We start from the raw sequence: 26,626 nt of genomic DNA, 5'->3' as shown, positions 1-26,626 counted from the left end.
TCTGGAAAAGCCACACTGCTTCACAGGACGGGGTAGTTTAAATGAATAAAGGGAAAGGAACATGGCGGGTGCGATCATACCAGCACTAATGCACCGGATCCCATCAGAACTCCGAAGTTAAGCGTGCTTGGGCGAGAGTAGTACTAGGATGGGTGACCCCCTGGGAAGTCCGCTTGTTGCACCCCTCCCTTTTTTGTTTTGAAATCCAAATTTCCTTTACGTTCTTTATGCTGTAGTAATTTAGCTCCATCGGAACGATTGCTTTATATTTTGCTTGTTATCAAAGCATGAAGGCGGATCTGAAGGCGCGAGACAAGTCAGGAACGGTATGGCTCGATCAAAGCCCGGATCGTCGCTCCAATTTGTCGGCACAAATGTATAAGCGCAAGCGTGATGGATCAATTTCATGATAATTGAGAGTTGCGCGACAAGGGAAAAAAAAGGTGCAAATAAACAAGAAAAAAAATATAAAAGTAAATAAATAAGTGGATGAGAGGAAAATGCTTGAATTGACACTTAAAATGAATTCCAGTCTAGAAAAGCCACACAGCTTCACAGGACGGGATAGTTTAAAAGAATAAAGCGAAATAAATATGGCGGGTGCGATCATACCAGCACTAATGCACCGGATCCCATCAGAACTCCGAAGTTAAGCGTGCTTGGGCGAGAGTAGTACTAGGATGGGTGACATCCTGGGAAGTCCTCATGTTGAACCTCTCACTTTTTTGTTTCGAAATCCAAATTTCCTCTTCGTTCTTTATGCTGTAGTAATTTAGCTCTATCGGAACGATTGCTTTATATTTTGCTTCTTATCGATGCATGAAGGCGGATCTGAAGGCGCGAGAGAAATCAGGAACGGTACAACTTGATCAAAACCCAAATCGTCGCTCAAAGTTGTCGACGCAAATGTATATGCGCAAGCGTGAAGGATCAATTTCATGATAATTGAGAGTTTGCGCGACGAGGGAAAAAAAAAGATGTAAATCAACAAGAAAAAAAAAGTAAATAAATAAAAGGAGGAGAGGAAAATGCTTGAATTGACGCTTAAAATGATTTCCGGTCTAGCAAAATCATACAACATCATAGGACGAGGTAGCTTAAAAGAATAAAACGAAATGAACATGGCGGGTGTGATCATACCAGCACTAATGCATTGGATCCCATCAGAACTCTGAAGTTAAGCGTGTTTGGGCGAGAGTAGTGCTAGGATAGGTGACCCCCTGGGAAGTCCTCGTGTTGAACCCCTCACTTTTTTGTTTCGAAATCCAAATTTCCTCTTCGTTCTTAATGCTGTAGTAATTTAGCTCTATCGGAACGATTGCTTTATATTTTGCATCTTATCGATGCATGAAGGCGGATCTGAAGGCGCGAGAGAAGTCAGGAGCGGTACAACTCGATCAAAACCCGGATCGTCGCTCAAAGCTGTCGGCGCAAATGTATAAGCGCAAGCGTGAAGGATCAATTTCACGATAATTGAGAGTTGCGCGACGAGGGAAAAAAAATGTACAAATCAACAAGAAAAAAAATAAAAGTAAATAAATAAAAGAAGGAGAGGAAAATGCTTGAATTGGCGCTTAAAATGATTTTCGATCTAGAAAAGCCACACTGCTTCACAGGACGGGGTAGTTTAAAAGAATAAAACGAAAGAGCCATGGCGGGTGTGATCATACCAGCACTAATGCACCAGATTCCATCAGAACTCCGAAGTTAAAGCGTGCTTGGGCGAGAGTTGTACTAGGATGGGTGACCCCCTGGGAAGTCCTCGTTTTGCACCCCTCCCTTTTTTGTTTCGAAATCAAAATTTCCTCTTCGTTCTTTATCCTGTAGTAATTTAGCTCCGTCGGAACGATTGCTTTATATTTTGCTTATTATCGAAGCATGAAGGCGGATCTGAAGGTGCGAGACAAGTCAGGAACGGTACGGCTCGGTCAAAGCCCGGATCTTCGCTCAATGTTGTCGGCACAAATGTATAAGCGCAAGCGTGAAGCATCAATTTCACGATAATTGAGAGTTGCGCGATGTGGAAAAAAAAAGGTGCAAATCAACAAGAAAAAAAATATAAAAGTAAATAAATAAGTGGATGACAGGAAATAGCTTGAATTGACACTTAAAATGAATTCTGGTCTAGAGAAGCCACACAGCTTCACCGGACGGGGTAGTTTAAAAGAATAAAGCGAAAGGAACATGGCGGGTGCTATCATACCAGCACTAATGCACCGGATCCCATCAGAACTCCGAAGTTAAGCGTGCTTGGGCAAGAGTAGTACTAGGATGGGTGACCCCCTGGGAAGTCCTCGTTTTGCACCCCTCCCTTTTTTGTTTCGAAATCCAAACTTCCTCTTCGTTCTTTATCCTGTTGTAATTTAGCTCCGTCGGAACGATTGCTTTATATTTTGCTTCTTATCGAAGCATAAAGGCGGATCTGAAGGCGCGAGGCAAGTCAGGAACGGTACGGCTCGATCAAAGCCCGGATCGTCGCTCAAAGTTGTCGGCGCAAATGCATAAGCGCAAGGGTGAAGGATCAATTTCATAATAATTGAGAGTTGCGCGACGATGAAAAAAAAAAGGTCCAAATCGACAAGAAAAAAATATAAAAGTAAATAAATAAAATGATGAGAAGAAAATGCTTGAATTGACGCTTAAAATGAATTCCAGTCTAGAAAAGCCACACTGCTTCACAGGACGGGGTAGTTAAAAAGAATAAAGCGAAAGAAACATGGCGGGTGCGATCATACCAGCATTAAAGCCCCGGATCCCATCAGAAGGCATGAGACAAGTCAGGAACGGTACGGCTTAATCAAAGCCCGGATCGTCACTCAAAGTTGTCGGAACAAATGTATAAGCGCAAGCGTGAAGGATCAATTTCGTGATAATTGAGAGTTGCGCGACGAGGGAAAAAAAGGTACAAATCAACAAGAAAAAAAATATAAAAGTAAATAAATAAAAGGATGAGAGGAAATGCTTGAATTGACGCTTAAAATGAATTCCGGTCTAGAAAAGCCACACTGCTTCACAGGACGGGGTAGTTTAAATGAATAAAGCGAAAGGAACAAGGCGGGTGTGATCATACCAGCACTAATGCTCTGAATCCCATCAGAACTCCGAAGTTAAGCGTGCTTGGGCGAGAGTAGTACTACGATAGGTGACCTCCTGGGAAGTTCTCGTGTTGCACCCCTCTCTTTTTTGTTTCGAAATCCAAATTTCCTCTTCGTTCTTTATGCCGTAGTAATTTAGCTCCGTTGGAACGATTGCTTTATATTTTTCTTCTTATCGAAGCATGAAGGCGGATTTGAAGGCGCGAGACAAGTCAGGAACGGTATGGCTCGATCAAAGCCCGGATCGTCTCTCAAAGTTGTCGGCGCAAATGCATAAGTGCAAGTGTGAAAGATCAATTTCATGATAATTGACAGTTGCGCGACGAGGGGAAAAAAAGGTGCAAATCGACAAGAAAAAAATATAAAAGTAAATAAATAAAAGGATGAGAGGAAAATGCTTGAATTGACGCTTAAAATGAATTACGGTCTAGAAAAGCCACATTGCTTCACAGGACGGAGTAGTTTAAAGGAATAAAGCGAAAGGAAAATGGTGGGTGCGATCATACCAGCACTAATGCACCGGATCCCATCTGAACTCCGAAGTTAAGCGTGCTTGGGCGAGAGTAGTACTTGGATGGGTGGCCTCCTGGGATTCCTCGTGTTACCCTCCCTTTTTTGTTTCGAAATCCAAATTTCCTCTTCGTTCTTTATCCTGTAGTAATTTAGCTGCGTCGGAACGATTGCTTTGTATTTTGCTTCTTATCGAAGCATGAAGGTGGATCTGAAGGCGCGAGACAAATCAGGAACGGTACGGCGCGATTAAAGCCTGGATCGTCGCTCAAAATTGTCGGCGCAAATGTATGAGCGCAAGCATGAAGGATTAATTTCATGACAATTGAGAGTTGCGTGATGAGGGAAAAAAACATGGTGCAAATTAATAAGAAAAAAAATATAAAAGTAAATAAATAAAAAGATAAAAGGAAAATGCTTGAATTGTTGCTTAAAATGTTCACAGGACGGGGTAGTTTAAAAGAATAAAACAAAAGGAACATGGTGGGTGTGATCATACCAGCACTAATGTATCGGATCCCACCAGAACTCCGAAGTTAAGCGTGCATGGGCGAGAGTAGTACTAGGATGGGTTACCCCCTGGGAAGTCCTCGTGTTGCACCCTTTTTTTTTGTTTCAAAATCCAAATTTCCTCTTCGTTCTTTATCCTGTAGTAATTTTGCTCCGTCGGAACAATTGCTTTATATTTTGCTTCTTATTGAAGCATGAAGGCGGATCTGAAGGCGCGAGACAAATCAGGAATGGTACGACTCGATCAAAGCCCGGATCGTCGTTCAAAATTGTCGGTGTAAATGTATAAGCGCAAGCGTGATGGATTAATTTCATGATAATTGAGAGTTGCGCGATGAGGGAAAAAAACAAGGTGCAAATCAATGCGAAAAAAAATGTAAAAGTAAATAAATAAAAGGATAAGAGGAAAATGCTTGAATTGACGCTTAAAATGAATTCTGTTCTAGAAAAGCCACATTGCTTCATAGGACGGGGTAGTTTAAAAGAATAAACCGAAAAGAATATGGCGGGTGCGATCATACCAGTACTAATGCGCCGATCCAATCAGAACTCCGAAGTTAAGCGTGCTTGGGTTAGAGTAGTACTAGGATGGGTACTAACTAAGAAACTAAAGATGAAACTCTTGATTCTATGATTTATTACAACTATGGAGGATGTAAATGAGTAGTAAATCTATTATAAAGTAATTTAATCAAAATAAAAGGAAATTTTAAGAAAATAAGATGAATTTTGCGAGTCCTCACATGAACTGGCATCAACACCTGTGCGAGCTGCCCTGGCCGAGCTGACAAGTCACCATGTCCGAACTGACACGTGGCTCTGGTGGATTGGCCCCACTACAGTCACCTTTCCTTTCCGGTCACTTCCCGCGGTCATCTTCAAGAGTATGGTCTTGGTAAGCCTCCTTCTCTCTCGTGAGACACATTGAGGAGAGGACTTTCTTGGAATGACTAGTATGAGTAGTAGGTGGCATATCTTCAAAAAGAAGATGCTGAACTGTCGATTCCCATGACAGCACTAATTTGTGTGGCACGGTTTTTTATCTTCCCGAGTCGGTAAACATGCCTTAGCAAGAACAAGCTACTTGCAAGTGAGGATTCACCCTTGGTGCAACTCTGATGCTTGAATCAGTGACTAAAGTAGAGGAAAATGGGCTCAAAGGTGGTAACGAATTGTACATGACAACATCAATTATCTCTAGAAAGTGAAGAGATGGATGTGAGGACCCAAAAATTTTTTATTTTTATCTTATTTTACTGGCTTATTTAATTATTATCCACCTGTTTTCTCCAAATAATTTATTTCAACCATTTTAAATCATTTACATGGAACAAGGTCTCACTTATATTTTAAAAACGTTAGCAAAATTTAATTTCGGAGGCTCGTTTAGCGAGAAATAGCGAGTACACATTTTTCGAGACAATATTCGATCCAAAAGTGCAATAATCTTAGAGAATTAAGAATAATTAATAGTAGATTAAGAAAAGTTAATTGAGGGATTAGATGTGAGTTAGTTAAAATTAAGCTTTTACCGCGCGCGTGTCAATAGTTTCTCGAAAGTCGTACCACGCGACTAGTTGGAGATTTGAGGAATTAATTCTAGACTACTAAGAGTGAATAATTACAGTGTTAAAGGAAGTACCTTGGAGGATTAGTTCATGAGTGTATCAAACCCGAGAGAAAATGGTGGTATGAAACCCTCGCGCGACAACTATTCAAGGTTGACCTTTTTGCACCTAACTTAAAGTAACTTTCCATCAATCTTCCTGTAGACACCAAATTTTGAACAATTTTATGTAGCATCTATTTCATGATTTTCATTTTAGATTGCTTGCATTTTAGTTTGTTATTGTGTGTTTTGTACTATTAGTTGTTATGATATTTTAGTTTTATTCATTTTCGCCCTTTTAGTTGACCTATTTCATTTGCTATTTATTCTTATTTACTTTTAGTTTTAGTTTTTAGTTTTAGTTTTTAAGTTTAAAATTAGCATAGAGTTTTTAGAAAAAAGAAAAGGAAAACATCAAAAATATGTTTTAGTCATTTTGTTTTTATTCAATGCTTTCTTGAAAGAAAAATGAAAATGAAAAATCATAAAAAAGGAAAAAAGAGAAAATTAAAGAAAAAGAGGAAAAGGAAGAAAAAATTCAAAAAAAATAGGCTTTAGTTGGATTGGAAAAATGAAAAAAAGAGAAAAAAAAAAGAATAGATGACGGCTGGTTTTGAGAGGAAATGAAAAACAGCGAAAGAGGGAAGGTTGGCGGCTGCCTAAGGGATAGAAAGGAACCAGAAAATAAACGGCTAGGGTATTGAGCAAGAGAGAGGAGAGGGTTACGGGGGAAGTGAAAGAAAGAAAAGAGAGAAAAAGAAAAGCGGCGGCTGCACATCGGAGGAGGAGACAAGAAAAGAAATACCAGAGATAGAAAGGGAGAGTTGCGGCTGAGCAGAGAAAAACCAGAGGTGCACGGTTAGGAGAAAAGGATAGAAGAGGGGGAAGCCGAGAAGGAGGAAAGATAGAAAAACAACACACGGAGGAGACAAAACCCACGGAGAAACAAGGAGTTTCAGGCTATAGCAAGGAAAAGGAAAGGCCGCTGGAAAGGAATCAAGGCAAGGGGAGAAAGGGGGGAGGATCGGAGAGATAAAAAATCAGGGAAAAAGAGAGAGCAAACCAGAGAGGGCTGAGAGAGAGGGGTTGACGGAGTTAAGCAAGGAAACAAGAGAGCGGTAAGGAAAAATTTCTGGGTTGCGAGCAGAGAAAAAGGGGAGGGTGACGGAAAAACAAAAGGAATAAAAAGGCAAGAAAGAGAGAGAGAAAAGAGAGAGACGGCTGTGAGGAGGAGAGGAAGAAAGTGGGCGGCTGTGGATTGAGGAGAGAGCAGAAGAGAGGGGCCGAGTGAAGAGAAACCAGACAGAGGGAAACCAGAAAGAGAGAGAGAAAGGAGAGGCGACGTGAGAGGGAACGGAAAAAGAAACGAAAAACAGAGAAAGGAAGGCAGCGTGAGGTGACGGAGAAGAAACCAGAGGGAAAAGGAGAGGCGCGGCCATGAGGTTGCAGAAGAGTAAAGAAGGAAGAGCGTGAACCCAACCAAGCCAGCTTCCAATTTCAGGCCAGAGAGATAATCTCTGTTTCAACTTTCAGGTATCTGGTAACCATCACTCTTTCTTCTTCTATGGTCTGAAGTTGTAAAGGTTGATTTCAACGGCTTCTTTCTTTAGTTGGTTTCCAGAAATGTTGATAAAGATCCAAGCTTTCGAGTTTCTGTTTGCTTTTTATATTGGGTGCTGAGTTTGTTAGGAGTCATGATAAGTTGCAATCCGATTGTTTTGTTTGTCCTTTGGTCTGGAAATGTTCGGTCAGAATTTTTCAAGAAAAAAAATGGAGTCTTGCTTAAATTTGTTCATGAAATCTGGGGTCTCTCCTGCTGCTCTGTGCTTTGGGTCCAAGTTTAGTAAGCACTCCAGTCATTTTGATTGCATTTGATGCCTGAAAGTTTGCTGGATAGTCCTTTCCCCTCATCCCAAGTTTTGGCATTTGGTTGAGTGTCGAATCTATCATGGTTTTCTCAAATTGCTATGCATGAATACATCTCGGTTGAGTAAAGAGTTTAAAGCTGCAACTTTGCAGCAGTAGGTTGCAGAATTGCCGAAATCATGACTATTTTAACACTCTTGATGGCTGTTTGCTATTTGTTCTTGGTAATCATGTTAGAGTATTGGTTTAGCGTGTTGCCTAATGGATTTGCAAGTTCCACTGAAGTTCATTGCTGGGGTCTGCGAGGAATGCATTTTTGGGGTTGTAAAATGTGATTGTTTCTGTTTGAGTTGTATAGTCTCAATTTGTTTGTTTGCAGTAGTGTCGACCAACTCATTTCCTTTGCATGCTTAGTATACTACCTTAATGATAAGTTTAGCTGGATTCTGGTTTGAGATGATTTTTTTTTTAGAACTGGCAACATGATATTGCCGAAGTTTCCAAGCATGAAAGTCGCGAATGTCTTCTGGTTTGCCGAAAGCCTTTTAGCTGCTGCACATTCTTTTCCTTTGGCAGAAAGCCTTGTCCGCATTTTTGTTTGCATGAAAGTCTTTACTGTTTCTGATTTAATCCCTTGCATGCATGATAAGCTAGATAAGAGGATGAGGTTGGGTTTTGGTTTGAGAGGTTGTGAATCGGTCAAGGTGAAGTAGTAGGAGCTTAGTATGAGAATTGCAGAAGCAAAATAGGTAGCCGAACCTTTTTTGTATGGAAATTTCCAAGAAGCTGCATCAGTTCCTTTTATGTTGTCTTGCTGGTTTGATGTTAAAGCTATGGGTCTTGTTTCTTAGTTCCACGTTATGATTTTGATCAAAGAATTGGTTTTCAAAGCAAGCTGTATTCGGACGTTTGTTTTTGCTGCTGAAAGCTTCAGGGCAAAATGCTGCAGAAGCTTGTTTTCCCTTCGTGGGTTGCATGAGCTGCATGAACAATTTTCCAGAAAATTTACACTTTGACCCCCCAAGTCTCCCTTCATTTCACTGTGACCCAACCAATTAAATAATTTCATCCATTTGGTCCTTGGTCATGTTAATTTGTGCAACTTCATTGCTTATTTGCTTCAATTAACTACCATGCTTTGTTTCAATTGCGCTTAAGTCATGACTTTAGGGACTTTATGATCAAGTGAGCTTTGTTTTGCGCATTTCGTTTAATTTTTCTTAAATAAAGTGGTCCCTTGACCTTTTTATTGTTTTGAAGCCATTTTTACTTCATTTGATTACCACAAAAGGGGGAGGTATAATTTCTTTTATCTTTCTTGTCTCTCCTATGTGATCCAACGTGCTACGTGAGAAATACATGTCTACTTTGCTTTCTTAGCCTTTCCTTAATTTCTTTTATTTATGTCATTTACTTTTGCCTTTTATTTAAGTTATTCTTTATGGGGTATGTGTACACCTCTTGGCTTGTAATAGATAGGGTTTGGAGGAGCTTTCGATGAAGAGCTGTTGAAGACTTGTGCCTAGCTAGCAAATGTAATAGTTAGGGCCTTAATCATCTTATGTGTCTTGCGTGTCTATGTGCTATATGTTTAATCGTTTTCTTAGGCTTTGGCATTTAGATATGCATGCTAAGTGTTATGTGCTATGTGATTGGCATGTCTACTCGCTTTCCATAGCCTGAATGAATGGAATGGATGAATGTACGTCACCACACTAGTCCAACGCTAGTTGTGGCTTCTTTTATCGTTTCCACTAGTCCAACGCTAGTCGGAATTCATAGAATGGGCTAGTCCAACGCTAGACCCTTAGGGATTTCCCCTCATTAGCATATCATTTGCTTGTTCACCACATATCACGCATTTTCCTTAGTTTTATCATTTGGCATGATCCTCGAACCCGTTTTCCCTCCATTTTAGGATTTTTGCATTTCATGCTAGTTATAGGGTTCATTTTGCTTGAGTGTCCCCTTTTGATAAGGGAAACGAGCGAGTGTGGCTACTCGATAGCCTTAGCACGCTAGTTTTGCTTTCTAATCAAAGGGAAAATCGAAGTCGAAAAGTTAGGAGTCATTCCCATACCCAACCTGATGCATTCCTTTAGGTTCATTCATTCTCATTTTATCACTTATTCATTTTTCAATTCACATTTCCTTATCACTTTTCCTTTCCTTATTGTTCATTTTGATTTCTACTTCACAAAAGTGCACTTAACTACACCTATACGCACTTATCACTATATTTCATACACTTGCACACAAACACTTGGATTTTTCATACAATTTCACACATGCACCTTTTCATACACTTGCACACAAACACTTGGATTTTTCATACAATTTCACACGTTCACCTTTTTATACACTTGCACACTTGCACTTTAGCCATCATTTGCATTAATCGACCTCTATAAGGTTTTCCTTTATTGGCCGCCACAATTCATGTGGTTGGGACCAAAAACCTTACAAGAGACATTTTAGAATTTAGGTTTGCATTTTTTCCTTCTTGTTGCATTCATGTAGTACATCCAAATGTAATAAATTCTTTGGTCAAAACAAGAAAATCTTTGATTAAATCAACGCAACTAGCCTTGGCTAGGTCGAAGGGGTGCCTTGGATTTTTATCCTTGCCTTCCCCTTCGTCAAATGTGACTCCCGAACCTTTTTCATTGGTTTACGTGGACTAGGAGTCATTTAAAAGGGGTTTCTTACAACTTTTTTTCCTAAAAAAAATTCATTTTTGGGTGACTTGGTACACCCTAACTCTATACCAAGTGGCGACTCCATTTCTCATATAAAACCCTTTTTGAACTATTTTTCTTGGGTCAAATCGTCGCATTTTCAAAAGTCCCATTTAGACCCACTTTTTCTTTTAAATCACAATTCATTTTTCAATCATAAATTGAATCAAAAAATACATCTTTCTCAAACCATTTATTTATTTATCAAAAAATGGGGCGCGACAGTTGGCGACTCCACTGGGGACATTCGAGAGTCCGAGCAAATTTGATTTAATCAACCTTTTTCTTCTTTTAACCTTTTCATATATCACATTTGGGTGTTTTAGGGTTGCATTTTTTCCTTTTTTAGGATTTTGCATTTCACGCGTGTCCAGCTAATCCCTCACTCACGTATGTATGATTGATTGGATGTATGTTTATCTCGCGCTTGCATTGCATTTGGGGGGGGGTGTCACCTTTAGAGCCTCGCGTGGTTCTCAACCCCTTCCCTCAAAATAGGGAGCACTTCATACGTGCACGTTTACTTATTGTTATCCCATTTTATTTTATTTTTCATGGGCGCTATCCCACACCGCCTTGTAGGATTAGGATCGATCGCCTTGGGTAGGCGGCTGGTGTGCTCTGCGCCCATAGCGCTACCTAAGGGATCACTCAAGCCACCGATCGAAGGCCTTGGGAGTGATGACCCTTTGCCTTTAGGTCTGAAGGCTTGGGAGCCGAAGCCTTATCAAGTTTAGTTGCATTAGTGAACCCCAGCCTCATGCATCCATGTTAGACTTGCCTAGGGTAGAGTCGACCTTACCCTATTAAGCACATTAGGCACGAGGGAAGGGGTTCCACCCCTTTTATTTGCTTTTATTGTATTTCTTTTATTGCTCCCAATGTGTTATGTGTACTATCAATTGCACTAACCATTCTTTTGTTTTCCTGACTTGCATTCATGTGCCTTAGCAATAAGAGGCCACTTTGGCACTCTTTTAGCGGCCTACCCACTAGATAACTCACATGTTTAAATTTCAGTTATTACACTTGATTTTCAATAAATACATTTCATTTTTAGACCTTTTCCCCCCGATGCATTATTCATGTCCTTTAGGCCACATTTGTCACATATTTACATTGTTTTAATAAAATGGCATCATGCATCTACCTTAGAAGGGAATGCCACATAGGGAATCCCATTTTAGAAATAAACCACCCCATGTCTCGGATATATAATCCAATGAGACCTGCACGTTCACCTTTCTTGTACCATCCAAAGGGGTAGTGCACAAGGTAAGGTAGGATCCGATCATTTTCGTAGAGTGATCTTTGGAATATGAGCATCTAATAATCGCTTTTTGGCCATTTTATCAAAAATTGGTAAAAATCCCTTGCGTGAAGGACATTAATTTGAAAAAATTCACAAATGATTCCTCCTATTGAGACGATAAATAAATTGAGGCCAAATCGTGATTTTAGAAGGCTCATAGACTAATTTTCTGAAACCACCAATGGCCGGCCGATTCAGTCGATCCATTTTGACAATTCATAATCAATTTTGAATAAATCGTCAATTCATTTGACCAATTTACCCTTTCTAGGGTCATTCGGTCGAATTTTTGAATAAATCGTCATTCATTTGACCAATTTACCCTTTTTAGGGTCATCCGGTCAACTTTTGAAAAATCATCCATTCATTTGACCAATTTACCCTTTTTAGGGTCACCTGGTCGATTTTTGAAAAATCATCCATTCATTTGACCAATTTACCCTTTTTAGGGTCACCTGGTCGATTTTGAAAAATCATCCATTCATTTGACCAATTTACCCTTTTTAGGGTCACCTGGTCGATTTTGAATAAATCGTCATTCATTTGACCAATTTACCCTTTTTAGGGTCATCCGGTCAATTTTTGAAAAATCATCCATTCATTTGACCAATTTACCCTTTTTAGGGTCACCTGGTCGATTTTGAATAAATCGTCAATTCATTTGACCAATTTACCCTTTTTAGGGTCATTTGACCAATTTACCCTTTTTAGGGTCATCCGGTCAATTTTTGAAAAATCATCCATTCATTTGACCAATTTACCCTTTTTAGGGTCACCTGGTCGATTTTGAATAAATCGTCGATTCATTTGACCAGTTTACCCTTTTAGGGCGATCCGGTCAATTTTGAATAAATTCTCGATTTCATTTGACCAAATCCCTTTTTTAGAATGATTCGGTCAATTTTGAGTAAGCTTTTAAATTTCACTCAATTCATTTGACCCGATTCCCTTTTTAGGGTAATGCGGTCGATTTTAAATAAAATTGTCAATTTCGTTCAACCCATTTGACCAAGTAGGGTTTCAATGACGAATTTCAATTTGGAAACCTAGTCGGTTTTGAGAAAACCATTCATTGCATCCAGGCATTTGATCAGTTGGAATTTTGACCCGCGCTTCACTGAGAAAATTTTATCAAGGAATTCCAATCTCTTCGATAGGAAGTTCGTCAAGGTCAAACCCATGCGTTTTTGCAAATATCGATCAAAAGTGATCAATCTCTTCGGACGAGGTCCTCTTTTTGACAAAGTGTCTTTCGTCTCTCCAATTGACCAAATTCTTCAAAATTATTTTTCACTCAATGAATTGATCAGATCCATCAGGTATTGTATAGTGCCTACTCTAGCGGATTGCATTTTCATGCTAGGCCTACCCTTGGCACAAAAAGGGTTCCCCCATAGGACATGCATACCGATTTTGCAGTTTTGCCTACTAACTCTGAGTATTTTTCTTTTGTTTTCCCCCTCCCCTGCATTCATAAAAATGTTTCAATAAGACGAAAATATTCTTCTATATCTGATGCTAATTTTAATCCCATAAAGTTTGAAGATTACAAGTGTTATTTGATTCTTGGGCAGATCCTACGATTAAAACATAAATGATCCATCTGGAAGCTCTACGCTAAAGCCTCTGAGAGATGTCGTAATTGTTTTCCAAAGGGAAATTCTGTTTATTTGATTTGTTAAATTTTGTTCCAAAAGAAAAGGAAACAATAAATTTTCTTCTCATTTGTATCATAATTGAACGAGAAATTTTGTTTCAAATTGTTTTTCAGCAATAAAGTTTTTGGACAATTATTGTTTTGTGTATATTTATGTACATTTCATTCTTTATTCTTACTCATTGGAGATTTCATGATGAATTTTAAGAAAAAAACTAAATTGGGATTTGTTTTCAACCTCCAGCCTGAAAATTCGCCAGTGTATGCTTTCTAAAATCCTTGTGTACACTAAATTGGTGATCTGAGCTATACAATAAGAGTGCTCAAGATTGAAAGAGGTCACTCAAAAGGCCCAATGAGATACCTTTTCTCTTTCACTGTACAATTCATATTTTTTTTGCCCACTTCTATTGGTCCAGAATAAAATCAGTCACATTGATTGATAAATTGCAAATTGGGGCAACCTTGGCTTGAAAATGGCCGTTGTGTCTAAATAGATTCAACTCACATCTAAGTGAAAGCAAAAATGTGCATTATTCTTGTTTGTTTTGAAAATTTGGAATGATATTTCGAGCATTCGTTTCTCTACCTATACACATTTTATCGTTTGCTCTCCCATTTGAGCCTTTGAAAGAATAACTTCGTTTCAAATGAGCGCCTTAATGATCATTACCCTCTATTGGAAAATTTTCAAATATTTAAAAGGGGAATGGATTTTCAATGACCATTTTGTTACTTTGGTTGTCATGAGGTGTAAGAATGATACTTTGGCCGTCGTTTCTACAACCTAAACACCATTTATCCCTTGCATCCTCATTTGAGCTAAAAATTGGTGGTTCTTTTCGAGTGCACATATGATCGCACCCCACATTGGGGAAGGAGATTGGAGAATTTTCCAAAAGGAGAAAAAGCAAAAATGCTAAAATTAAAAAGAGGGAATCATAAATCGGAGGAATTTGATTCTACTTGAGCTTCAATTTTGAAAGAAAAGAGAAAAAAAAAAGAAAAAGAAGAGTTTTGCCCGGCGGATCATGAACGTCTTCCTCAGTCAATTAATTCAGGTGCATGCAAAAATTTCGCATTAATGAAAATTTTCCTTTCAGGGTTAATGTAAGGAACGGATTAAAAGTCAGGCCCTCTTCTTTTCCAATCGAACATTCTATCCCTAATTATCCCTTTTGAGCTTTCAGAATAAATTATTTCGTTTGGCAACCCCTGAGAATCGCAAACCCCACACTGGGGCAAGTTTGAGTTGAAAAGGAAAACTTCAAAAAGTGGAAAAGTGAAAAGCCACAAATTCAAAAGACAAAAGAAGAAAAGAGAACCTCAGTTCACAAATAAACTGGGGCAAATTTTTGAAAAGTTCAAAAAAAAAAATAAAAAAATGGTAAAAGGCCGAAAAATCAAAAGAAAATGAAAGAGAAAAGCCTCAATTGAGCATAAACTGGGGCAAATTCTGATTTAACCCTAAAATAGGGTTGGCGCAACAATGCGATCTCAGATTCTTCAAACCATTTTTAAAATCTGCCTTCAAGCCTCAACTTTTCTAAACACCCCACCTGACCCCATTACAAAAGCCGAAAGTCCTGACTTTTGTTCTTTGCAATGGCCCTGTCAAGAAAATTTCTGATGCCGGAAAATTTTAGCTGTATTTCTGAATTGCTTGAGTATGGGGGCTGACGCTACTCACCATGGAAAACCCACCAGATCAAAGAAAAGAAAACGGAAAAGCAAAAAGGAAAAATGAAATACAAAGGATTCGATGGTGAAGTCCCTATTGAGTGATCGAACAAAGTTCAGAATCTTCGAGTTCAAAATAGGGGCAATTTTGGAAAAATGCGATCTTCGGAGCTATGTCCTTGAAAGTTTTATTCTTTAGCTATCGTTTTCAAGCCACATTACAAGCTAACAAAGTCCATCGTTGACTTATTCCTTCATGACAATCCAAAGGGAGGATCATGCTCATAAGAAATTCATCAAATCATTTGTGATCATAAGGGTATAACCCTTTCCCACATGTTTAGCTATCACTTCTGTCCATACGTTACAAGCCTAGAAGCTTGCATGTTCACTACGTTTTCTTAAGAAATGAGGGTGACAAACTATTTGCTTTCACTAAGATGTGACATTTGATGGATTACATACAACTGGGGCACAAAAATGAGACAAATTCTGACTTCCCATTTCCTTAGCCATTTCAAAAATAAAATCACTTGATTGGTCCCGAAAAGATGAGCCAACTGAAAATGGTGACTCATTACCCAAAGCACAGATGCTAAAAATGAGGAAGAAATCCTCTGTGATTTGGTTTTATTTCAAGAAATTCATCATGAAGTTTTTCTTTTTGGAAACATAGTTTCTTACTATGTTCAGTAAATGGAAAGTCATCCAAACAAGTTTTTGCAATTAAATGGCCCATACTGGGGCAAATTTTTGTTATGAGATTTCGTGAAAACAAGCCCACACTGGGGCAAAATTTTTATAGTTCATTTGAGGATTTCGTCCAAGAATCAAATAATGCATTTTTCAAATCAATCACGCTGTTTCTTTTCATGAAATTCAAGTGCATGTCATATTTTGGTAAGCCCCTGTGCAGGTATTCATAGTTGAAATCGACGAAGGAGCATCTGGTGATGTGGAAAGCCGACGCTGAAGAAAGAAAAGAAAGAAGGGAAAAGGGCCCTACACTGAGGGCAAATTATTTTGAAAAAGATTCTCTCGAAAAATCAGAAAAAAATCAAAAAATCAAAAAATCAAAAAAATCAGAAAAAAAATCAAAAAATCAAATAATCAAAAAAATCAGAAAAAAAAATCAAAAAATCAAAAAAAATCAAAAAATCAAATCAAGTTCATCACGGCAGGATCGGGTTTAATCCCACTGTCCGATTGTCAAAGCATTTCATTTTCAAAGCCATTGGCCGTGGGTCAGTCCCACTAGTGCGCACTTCCTTTTGTTTAGCCACAGAGATCAAATCTCCCTCTTGGTACAAAATTTGAACTACCTCGAGGTAAAAACTCAATTTATTGTTTAAACCTTCCCAGTGAAGTCCCTTTTTAAATTTCCGTTCGGGCCAGTCCCGTTTAAATTTCCGTTCGGGCCAGTCCCGTTTAAATTTCTGTTCGGGTCAGCCCCGTTTTAAATTCCTGTTCGGGTCAGTCCCGTTTCATTTTTCATATTCGGGTCAGTCCCGTGTTAGAATTCTTGTTCGATAGAATCTTTTGCAGCCCAATAACACAGGTAAGTATTTGGTGTCTACTTCTTTGTCTCAAGTTTTTTCAAAACTCAGATAAAGAGGGCAAACTGTAGACACCAAATTTTGAACAATTTTATGTAGCATCTATTTCATGATTTTCATTTTAGATTGCTTGCATTTTAGTTTGTTATTGTGTGTTTTGTACTATTAGTTGTTATGATATTTTAGTTTTATTCATTTTCGCCCTTTTAGTTGACCTATTTCATTTGCTATTTATTCTTATTTACTTTTAGTTTTAGTTTTTAGTTTTAGTTTTTAAGTTTAAAATTAGCATAGAGTTTTTAGAAAAAAGAAAAGGAAAACATCAAAAATATGTTTTAGTCATTTTGTTTTTATTCAATGCTTTCTTGAAAGAAAAATGAAAATGAAAAATCATAAAAAAGGAAAAAAGGAAAAAAGAGAAAATTAAAGAAAAAGAGGAAAAGGAAGAAAAAATTCAAAAAAAATAGGCTTTAGTTGGATTGGAAAAATGAAAAAAAGAGAAAAAAAAAAAGAATAGATGACGGCTGGTTTTGAGAGGAAATGAAAAACAGCGAAAGAGGGAAGGTTGGCGGCTGCCTAAGGGATAGAAAGGAACCAGAAAATAAACGGCTAGGGTATTGAGCAAGAGAGAGGAGAGGGTTACGGGGGAAGTGAAAGAAAGAAAAGAGAGAAAAAGAAAAGCGGCGGCTGCACATCGGAGGAGGAGACAAGAAAAGAAATACCAGAGATAGAAAGGGAGAGTTGCGGCTGAGCAGAGAAAAACCAGAGGTGCACGGTTAGGAGAAAAGGATAGAAGAGGGGGAAGCCGAGAAGGAGGAAAGATAGAAAAACAACACACGGAGGAGACAAAACCCACGGAGAAACAAGGAGTTTCAGGCTATAGCAAGGAAAAGGAAAGGCCGCTGGAAAGGAATCAAGGCAAGGGGAGAAAGGGGGGAGGATCGGAGAGATAAAAAATCAGGGAAAAAGAGAGAGCAAACCAGAGAGGGCTGAGAGAGAGGGGTTGACGGAGTTAAGCAAGGAAACAAGAGAGCGGTAAGGAAAAATTTCTGGGTTGCGAGCAGAGAAAAAGGGGAGGGTGACGGAAAAACAAAAGGAATAAAAAGGCAAGAAAGAGAGAGAGAAAAGAGAGAGACGGCTGTGAGGAGGAGAGGAAGAAAGTGGGCGGCTGTGGATTGAGGAGAGAGCAGAAGAGAGGGGCCGAGTGAAGAGAAACCAGACAGAGGGAAACCAGAAAGAGAGAGAGAAAGGAGAGGCGACGTGAGAGGGAACGGAAAAAGAAACGAAAAACAGAGAAAGGAAGGCAGCGTGAGGTGACGGAGAAGAAACCAGAGGGAAAAGGAGAGGCGCGGCCATGAGGTTGCAGAAGAGTAAAGAAGGAAGAGCGTGAACCCAACCAAGCCAGCTTCCAATTTCAGGCCAGAGAGATAATCTCTGTTTCAACTTTCAGGTATCTGGTAACCATCACTCTTTCTTCTTCTATGGTCTGAAGTTGTAAAGGTTGATTTCAACGGCTTCTTTCTTTAGTTGGTTTCCAGAAATGTTGATAAAGATCCAAGCTTTCGAGTTTCTGTTTGCTTTTTATATTGGGTGCTGAGTTTGTTAGGAGTCATGATAAGTTGCAATCCGATTGTTTTGTTTGTCCTTTGGTCTGGAAATGTTCGGTCAGAATTTTTCAAGAAAAAAAATGGAGTCTTGCTTAAATTTGTTCATGAAATCTGGGGTCTCTCCTGCTGCTCTGTGCTTTGGGTCCAAGTTTAGTAAGCACTCCAGTCATTTTGATTGCATTTGATGCCTGAAAGTTTGCTGGATAGTCCTTTCCCCTCATCCCAAGTTTTGGCATTTGGTTGAGTGTCGAATCTATCATGGTTTTCTCAAATTGCTATGCATGAATACATCTCGGTTGAGTAAAGAGTTTAAAGCTGCAACTTTGCAGCAGTAGGTTGCAGAATTGCCGAAATCATGACTATTTTAACACTCTTGATGGCTGTTTGCTATTTGTTCTTGGTAATCATGTTAGAGTATTGGTTTAGCGTGTTGCCTAATGGATTTGCAAGTTCCACTGAAGTTCATTGCTGGGGTCTGCGAGGAATGCATTTTTGGGGTTGTAAAATGTGATTGTTTCTGTTTGAGTTGTATAGTCTCAATTTGTTTGTTTGCAGTAGTGTCGACCAACTCATTTCCTTTGCATGCTTAGTATACTACCTTAATGATAAGTTTAGCTGGATTCTGGTTTGAGATGATTTTTTTTTTAGAACTGGCAACATGATATTGCCGAAGTTTCCAAGCATGAAAGTCGCGAATGTCTTCTGGTTTGCCGAAAGCCTTTTAGCTGCTGCACATTCTTTTCCTTTGGCAGAAAGCCTTGTCCGCATTTTTGTCTGCATGAAAGTCTTTAGTGTTTCTGATTTAATCCCTTGCATGCATGATAAGCTAGATAAGAGGATGAGGTTGGGTTTTGGTTTGAGAGGTTGTGAATCGGTCAAGGTGAAGTAGTAGGAGCTTAGTATGAGAATTGCAGAAGCAAAATAGGTAGCCGAACCTTTTTTGTATGGAAATTTCCAAGAAGCTGCATCAGTTCCTTTTATGTTGTCTTGCTGGTTTGATGTTAAAGCTATGGGTCTTGTTGCTTAGTTCCACGTTATGATTTTGATCAAAGAATTGGTTTTCAAAGCAAGCTGTATTCGGACGTTTGTTTTTGCTACTGAAAGCTTCAGGGCAAAATGCTGCAGAAGCTTGTTTTCCCTTCGTGGGTTGCATGAGCTGCATGAACAATTTTCCAGAAAATTTACACTTTGACCCCCCAAGTCTCCCTTCATTTCACTGTGACCCAACCAATTAAATAATTTCATCCATTTGGTCCTTGGTCATGTTAATTTGTGCAACTTCATTGCTTATTTGCTTCAATTAACTACCATGCTTTGTTTCAATTGCGCTTAAGTCATGACTTTAGGGACTTTATGATCAAGTGAGCTTTGTTTTGCGCATTTCGTTTAATTTTTCTTAAATAAAGTGGTCCCTTGACCTTTTTATTGTTTTGAAGCCATTTTTACTTCATTTGATTACCACAAAAGGGGGAGGTATAATTTCTTTTATCTTTCTTGTCTCTCCTATGTGATCCAACGTGCTACGTGAGAAATACATGTCTACTTTGCTTTCTTAGCCTTTCCTTAATTTCTTTTATTTATGTCATTTACTTTTGCCTTTTATTTAAGTTATTCTTTATGGGGTATGTGTACACCTCTTGGCTTGTAATAGATAGGGTTTGGAGGAGCTTTCGATGAAGAGCTGTTGAAGACTTGTGCCTAGCTAGCAAATGTAATAGTTAGGGCCTTAATCATCTTATGTGTCTTGCGTGTCTATGTGCTATATGTTTAATCGTTTTCTTAGGCTTTGGCATTTAGATATGCATGCTAAGTGTTATGTGCTATGTGATTGGCATGTCTACTCGCTTTCCATAGCCTGAATGAATGGAATGGATGAATGTACGTCACCACACTAGTCCAACGCTAGTTGTGGCTTCTTTTATCGTTTCCACTAGTCCAACGCTAGTCGGAATTCATAGAATGGGCTAGTCCAACGCTAGACCCTTAGGGATTTCCCCTCATTAGCATATCATTTGCTTGTTCACCACATATCACGCATTTTCCTTAGTTTTATCATTTGGCATGATCCTCGAACCCGTTTTCCCTCCATTTTAGGATTTTTGCATTTCATGCTAGTTATAGGGTTCATTTTGCTTGAGTGTCCCCTTTTGATAAGGGAAACGAGCGAGTGTGGCTACTCGATAGCCTTAGCACGCTAGTTTTGCTTTCTAATCAAAGGGAAAATCGAAGTCGAAAAGTTAGGAGTCATTCCCATACCCAACCTGATGCATTCCTTTAGGTTCATTCATTCTCATTTTATCACTTATTCATTTTTCAATTCACATTTCCTTATCACTTTTCCTTTCCTTATTGTTCATTTTGATTTCTACTTCACAAAAGTGCACTTAACTACACCTATACGCACTTATCACTATATTTCATACACTTGCACACAAACACTTGGATTTTTCATACAATTTCACACATGCACCTTTTCATACACTTGCACACAAACACTTGGATTTTTCATACAATTTCACACGTTCACCTTTTTATACACTTGCACACTTGCACTTTAGCCATCATTTGCATTAATCGACCTCTATAAGGTTTTCCTTTATTGGCCGCCACAATTCATGTGGTTGGGACCAAAAACCTTACAAGAGACATTTTAGAATTTAGGTTTGCATTTTTTCCTTCTTGTTGCATTCATGTAGTACATCCAAATGTAATAAATTCTTTGGTCAAAACAAGAAAATCTTTGATTAAATCAACGCAACTAGCCTTGGCTAGGTCGAAGGGGTGCCTTGGATTTTTATCCTTGCCTTCCCCTTCGTCAAATGTGACTCCCGAACCTTTTTCATTGGTTTACGTGGACTAGGAGTCGTTTAAAAGGGGTTTCTTACAACTTTTTTTCCTAAAAAAAACATTTTTGGGTGACTTGGTACACCCTAACTCTATACCAAGTGGCGACTCTATTTCTCATATAAAACCCTTTTTGAACTATTTTTCTTGGGTCAAATCGTCGCATTTTCAAAAGTCCCATTTAGACCCACTTTTTCTTTTAAATCACAATTCATTTCTCAATCATAAATTGAATCAAAAAATACATCTTTCTCAAACCATTTATTTATTTATCAAAAAATGGGGCGCGACACTTCCCTCACAATTTTCATCAGTCAAACCCTTCTCTCTCTCTCTCTCTCCATAGCCGGCCAAACCTCAAGGAGGAAGAAGAGAAAGAAAACTCCTCACTTCTAGCTTTCATCTTGCTCCATTTCTTCATCCAACTTCCACACCTCTTGGAAATCAACTCTAGCTTGAAGAAAGGCATCATCTTGTGGAGTTTCTTCGAGGATTTTTGGTGGAAAAAATCTGGTTTCATCAAGGTTTAGGAGGTAACCTTTCAACTGCTTTAATCTTTCCAATTTCTTCAAGAATCATGGTTAGTTTTGCATGGGTTTGAAACCCTAAGCAAGAAATAGGTTAGAGGACTTGAGGAAACCATTTACTTACTTTAATCTCTAGGCTAGCGGTCTTGAGGAGGCTTGTAGGTAGCTGCCTTGAGAATTTGTTGCTTGGTTAATGTTGTCTGTGTGATGAATGAAAGGATTTCGATTAGAAAATGGAGAGAAAGTTGGAAAATTTTGGAGAGTGTGATGGCCGAAAATTCTGTCCCTGTTGTTCAGTTTTGATTTCGAAATTTTGATGCTTGGATGACTGTGAAATTGATGGATATATGTTGTATATTGTGTGTACAAAGTGCCTTCCAAAAATCATTTCGTTTGGTTGCATAAAACTTGAGCTTTGGCAAGATTCAAATCTGCAAATCATTTAGCAGGGGTGCTCGGACAGTGCTCCTTTATGCGAATATAACATTTTGTACAAAAGTCAAAATTGAGGGTTGTTAGCGGTATTCAAAACTAGACATTCATAACTTTCCAACGGTATAAAAATCTCCTACTGGTTCGTTTTGAGTGAACCGCAGTGAGTCGGCAAAATTAGCTGTTCTGATTTGACTATTCATACGAATGAAATTGGGAGCTGCATTTTGTGGCTTGATTTTGTCCCACTTGTGAAAAGATTTTCAAAATCATGTCTTCTGATGAATTGTGGAATTTAAAACCTAGTTTCCAACACCACCAACCATTCTCAATTTGAGTTTGTATAGAGTTAGATATGGCTTGATTTCGAAAATGCGACAAAGCTGGAAACTGGAAGCTTTTTCCTTTCTTGTTGGCCGAATGGTCAAACCTGTTTTGGGAGATTATATTTCAAAAATTCTAGATTCATTTCACCATAAATTTCTTGTTAAATGTTTCTGGAACCCTGGTTTTTTAAATGGAGTGAATTGGGATTGATTTCATTGGACAAAAACCTTTGGAAAGAAAGAAAGAGTGGGTTGGCAGATTTGCTTTGAAAATTTCACGAACTTTAGTCATTTTGTTAACTGCCTTCCCATGTGAGTTTTTTCCTATAATTTGATAGAGAGGTATTCCACATATGGAAGTTTAAGTGTACCAAATTTGGTGTAATTCAATACCATTTCGATATCCAAATGATGCCCCAAAGATTACTCTTCAAATCTGGAAATTTACCGATCAGTTTGGAAGATTCAGCTGACTTTGAACTGTTATATCTTGATGCTCAAAACTCTGAATTTAGTTCCGATTGTTGTGTTTGAAACCTTGTTTTGAAATCTTATTGTTTTATAAATTTCAAGGACTGATTCACGTTCTGTAAAGTTTTCTGAATTTCCAAATATCGCTGAAAACCAAGACTGGTTCTGTCTTACCTTCTTGAATCAGCGACTTTGAGCTGAAAAATGAATGCTTTCTGTTTAGAATCTTGAAAAAGTGTCTTCTAGGAACTTTTAGTACTTTGGATCTAATTTCCAACGGTATAAATTTTTCCATTTTTGGACATACTAAACTCAAAATCTGATTTTACCAAGGTTATCGCGCAAAGCTGAAAATTCATGATTCTTGGGGAATGAGTTTTTGAGAACTTTTCATTGGCTTTCGATATTGATAGATCGTTTTAAACTCGATTTCATGGAGGATACTAGTTTCTCTTGTGACTTTAAATCCTCACTTTTGAATCTCGATTTTCGAGAGAATAAAGCTCTTTTAAGACGTTGTCTTAAGTTTTAAACGAATGAACTTTCGTCCTTAATTGATAGTGGTTTGTAAGTATTTGTGAGTGATAGATAGTTGTTATTTCTTTAGGTGCTCAAGAGGACCTTGAAGAGAATCTCGGAGCCGACCACTAAAGATCTTATTTTGCACTTACTCATTAATTTTGAATTGGTGAGTGTCAAATGCATGAATAGTTGTCAATTATGTGAATTGCTTCTTATTAATTAAGTGATTTACAATTGTTGAGTCGAGTGTGTACTTTATCGCACTCGTTCTCTTTTAATTGATTATATAATTGAATTGCTCATAATTGAATGTATGATTGTGGTTGAATTGTCGATTGGAGTGAATCTCATCGGCTTATAATTGTATTTGTCAATTGGAGTGAATCTCATCGACTCATAATAGAAATCGGGGGATGCCCAAATCTCAATTGGCCGACCTTGCGACTCGAACTAGCATGGACTTGGTCGAGAAGCTCGGTGAACCATGAGATAATCAAAAACTTGATCTATTAAGAGATCTCGCTTGGCATACTTGTGAAGTAGTGCCTTTTATAAAAGAAGAGCGGGCCCGGGATAGGGGGTGTAACGGTGAATGGGAATGAAGAGTAAGTGGAGTTCTACGAACTTAATACCTACCTGGTTTTGATGGAGTGTCATCCCGTGGAGGTATTTGATCGAGGCTTGGCGAAGCAAGTGGAATCTAGCTTTTGAGAGCTCCTGTATCCTTATTAAGTGTGTTAATGTTATTCATGAATTATTTGAATTTCGTTGTTTTATTTCTTGTACAAATGCCATTGTTACTTGAACTATGTGTTTGCAACTTTGCATGTTTTCTTGGCCTCACTGAGCGCCAGCTCACCCCATTAACTTTGTTTTCCTTAACAGGAGTTTGGGATGGAAAGAATTTTTGGAGAAGCCGGTTTGATTACTTTTGATATGTATTTTGGGTTGTATTTGATTAGCTGACTTCTAGTGATTGTACTTTTGGGGAAAGCGATGTACTTTTGAGAACTTGTGTTGTAAGATTTGAATATTTATTTAAGGAAGCGACTTTTTTTCGTTTCGACTTTTATTATTTGGTTGTTATCCTTAAGTTTGAATCGAATTGTATTGAGTCCTGACGAAAGCTGGGCAGGCGTTCCGCGGATACCTTGGGTTCGCCCTTGGGAGAAATGGGGGCGTCACAGGGGATACATATAGTAGAGAAGCTGTACCGTTTATTGATATCCAAACCATCTTTTTAGAGTCGGCCTACAGTTGTAGGTCAATGTAGGCGTGTCAAATAGACTAGTGAAGGGTCGCATTAATCAGCTCACATCACATCAAATAAAGGTACATCCTAACCACAGGCTGATGGGACTTCCTGAGCTTCAAGATCAATTTCCTCAGTAAGAGGAGGACCTTGGCAAGCTTTTCGCATTGAGGCGTACATTTTGGGTCTCACAATTTAATGGTTATGACCTCTCAAACATAGAATTATGCTACAATATATATGTATGTAGATTCTAAATTTTGAAAATTGAGATAATCCAATTCTGATTAGTTGCAGCTTTGTCAACGTTAGAATTCAATCTTTCGATTGCTTATTTCACAACTTGTGGAGAGGGATTCTATTCACCAAGTGTAGACACCAAATTTTTGGTGTTTTATTATTTATTTATTGGCTATTCATTTTTTTATTTTTGTTCTATTTTTATTTTTGTCACAATTAGTTTTAGTTATTTTAGCCATTTTAGCGTAGAATTTCTCAAAGGAAAAAGAAAAGCGTTCAAAAATATGATTTATTTGTTTTTTATTTAAATTCAATGTTTTCTTGAAAAAGAAGGAGAAAAATGATGAAAAATGGAAAAATGAAAGGAAAAGATTGAAAATGGTAACTTTGTTATTTTTAGTTTGTTTATTTTGATGTATTTGTAATTAAAATTGTTGTTTTTATTATTATTTAGTTTTACTATTATTTTTGTTAAATTATTAATTTGAAAAAAAAAGAAAAAAAAAAGAGGTTTTGCGGCATGCAAGCTGCGTTTTGTCGTAGCTTGCAAGAAAAGGCTGGGCAGCCCCTTGGCTGCAAATTATAGAAGAAAGGACTGGGTTTTAGGTTTGAGAAGTCCCATATAAATAGGAAAGAGAACACTAGCCGCAAGGGGGGGTGACTAGAAAAGAGACGGACGGCTAAAACTAGAAAGCAGAAGAGGACGGCGGAAAAATCTATAGCAAGAAAGAGAGCTGAGGGTTCGGACGGCAGAAAGAAAAACAAGAGGGAGACCGAAAGGGAGAAAGGGCTGAGATATTGGAGAACGGACTGGAGTAGCGTGGAAGGGCTAGAGAGAAAGTGAAAGTGAGGGAACCAAAGGGGTAGGCGATTGGTGAGGAAAAAGGAAAGGAACAACAGAGGGAGAAGGAGCTGACAGCTGAGGGCTCCAGGAAGAATCTGAACAGCAAGAAAAGAGGAGATTGAGAGATAGCGAGCAAGAGAGAGCAAAGGAAAACAAGGAGTGGGTCTGCGGTTGAAGAAACCAGAGGAAGAACGTTTGGTAGCCGGAAAGATAAAGCTTTTGGGCTGAGCGGGGATACCCTATTCATCGTCCCAGACCCTGATTGTCCCCTTGAAAGGGATAAAGGTAACGCCTTTCATTTGTTTTGCTGTCCATAGATTATAAAAATCATGTTAGAAAGGTTGAAACTTTGTTGTGATGCTTGCATCTGTTTGCCCTCCACCATGAATGTTTTGCTTGTGAATCTGTCGGTGGGGGAAAGGAACTAAAACTATGGTTTCTATATTGTGAATTTTCCAAGTAAAAATCTGCAAGTGAGTTTAATTTGAAGTTGTTTTCAATCATGCGAATGTTTCATTCATTCTTCATGTCACGGGTTGGGCACCAGGAAAATTGCAGGTTTTTATTCTAATATGTTTGTAAGTTTAGATGCCAAGATCCTGTGGGTTTTTGGTTTATATCAAAGTTTTGATTGTTTGGTTGAATTTGTTTCCGTTTGAGCTGGTGTTTTGAGGGTAAAATCCATGCTTGAAAAGTGAAGGTTAGCAGCTAGTTTGTTGCAGTTTTTTTAGCGATTGCCGTGAGTTTCATTTTTTCTGTTGCTGCATTTTTTGTCCATTGGCTTTGTTTGAATCTTCAAGGCAGTTTATGCTTGGGTGACATTTGATGATAATGGGGGGTGAATTCCTTACATGTAGTCTTTAGATGACAAGTGGGTAAAGCTTATTTGAGTTTTTCATGTCAATACTTTTAAGCTAAGATAAGAGAAACAAAGGCTGCTGCATTCGGTCTTACCTTTTGCTGTTTTCTTTCTTGCATTTGTTTCACCAAATTTTGGCCATTCAACTTGATGTCTGATCTTATTTGGA

General features: G+C 38.4%; 8 non-coding genes across 8 annotated transcripts; all 8 read left to right on the top strand.

The window, feature by feature from the left end:
• The first annotated feature begins 66 nt into the window (after positions 1-66).
• Positions 67-185, top strand: LOC113720395 (5S ribosomal RNA). Its single transcript, XR_003455294.1, has one exon. It is a non-coding gene; the product is annotated as a 5S ribosomal RNA (ribosomal RNA).
• Positions 186-598: 413 nt separating this feature from the next.
• Positions 599-717, top strand: LOC113717468 (5S ribosomal RNA). Its single transcript, XR_011824494.1, has one exon. It is a non-coding gene; the product is annotated as a 5S ribosomal RNA (ribosomal RNA).
• A 409-nt stretch (positions 718-1,126) lies between these two features.
• On the top strand, positions 1,127-1,245 carry LOC113717456 (5S ribosomal RNA). The gene has a single exon (XR_003454385.1). It is a non-coding gene; the product is annotated as a 5S ribosomal RNA (ribosomal RNA).
• A 411-nt stretch (positions 1,246-1,656) lies between these two features.
• Positions 1,657-1,776, top strand: LOC113717432 (5S ribosomal RNA). Its single transcript, XR_003454363.1, has one exon. It is a non-coding gene; the product is annotated as a 5S ribosomal RNA (ribosomal RNA).
• A 413-nt stretch (positions 1,777-2,189) lies between these two features.
• Positions 2,190-2,308, top strand: LOC113720401 (5S ribosomal RNA). Its single transcript, XR_003455300.2, has one exon. It is a non-coding gene; the product is annotated as a 5S ribosomal RNA (ribosomal RNA).
• Positions 2,309-3,056: 748 nt separating this feature from the next.
• On the top strand, positions 3,057-3,175 carry LOC140018185 (5S ribosomal RNA). Its single transcript, XR_011824486.1, has one exon. It is a non-coding gene; the product is annotated as a 5S ribosomal RNA (ribosomal RNA).
• A 412-nt stretch (positions 3,176-3,587) lies between these two features.
• Positions 3,588-3,705, top strand: LOC140018192 (5S ribosomal RNA). Its single transcript, XR_011824493.1, has one exon. It is a non-coding gene; the product is annotated as a 5S ribosomal RNA (ribosomal RNA).
• A 385-nt stretch (positions 3,706-4,090) lies between these two features.
• LOC140018186 (5S ribosomal RNA) lies at positions 4,091-4,209 on the top strand. The gene has a single exon (XR_011824487.1). It is a non-coding gene; the product is annotated as a 5S ribosomal RNA (ribosomal RNA).
• Positions 4,210-26,626: the final 22,417 nt, after the last annotated feature.

This window comes from Coffea arabica, chromosome 11c (genome assembly GCF_036785885.1).
Source record: "Coffea arabica cultivar ET-39 chromosome 11c, Coffea Arabica ET-39 HiFi, whole genome shotgun sequence".
In the NCBI taxonomy this organism is placed as follows: Eukaryota; Viridiplantae; Streptophyta; class Magnoliopsida; order Gentianales; family Rubiaceae; genus Coffea; species Coffea arabica.
Note: the sequence above shows the minus strand (reverse complement) of the source record. Positions and strands in the feature narration are given on the sequence as shown.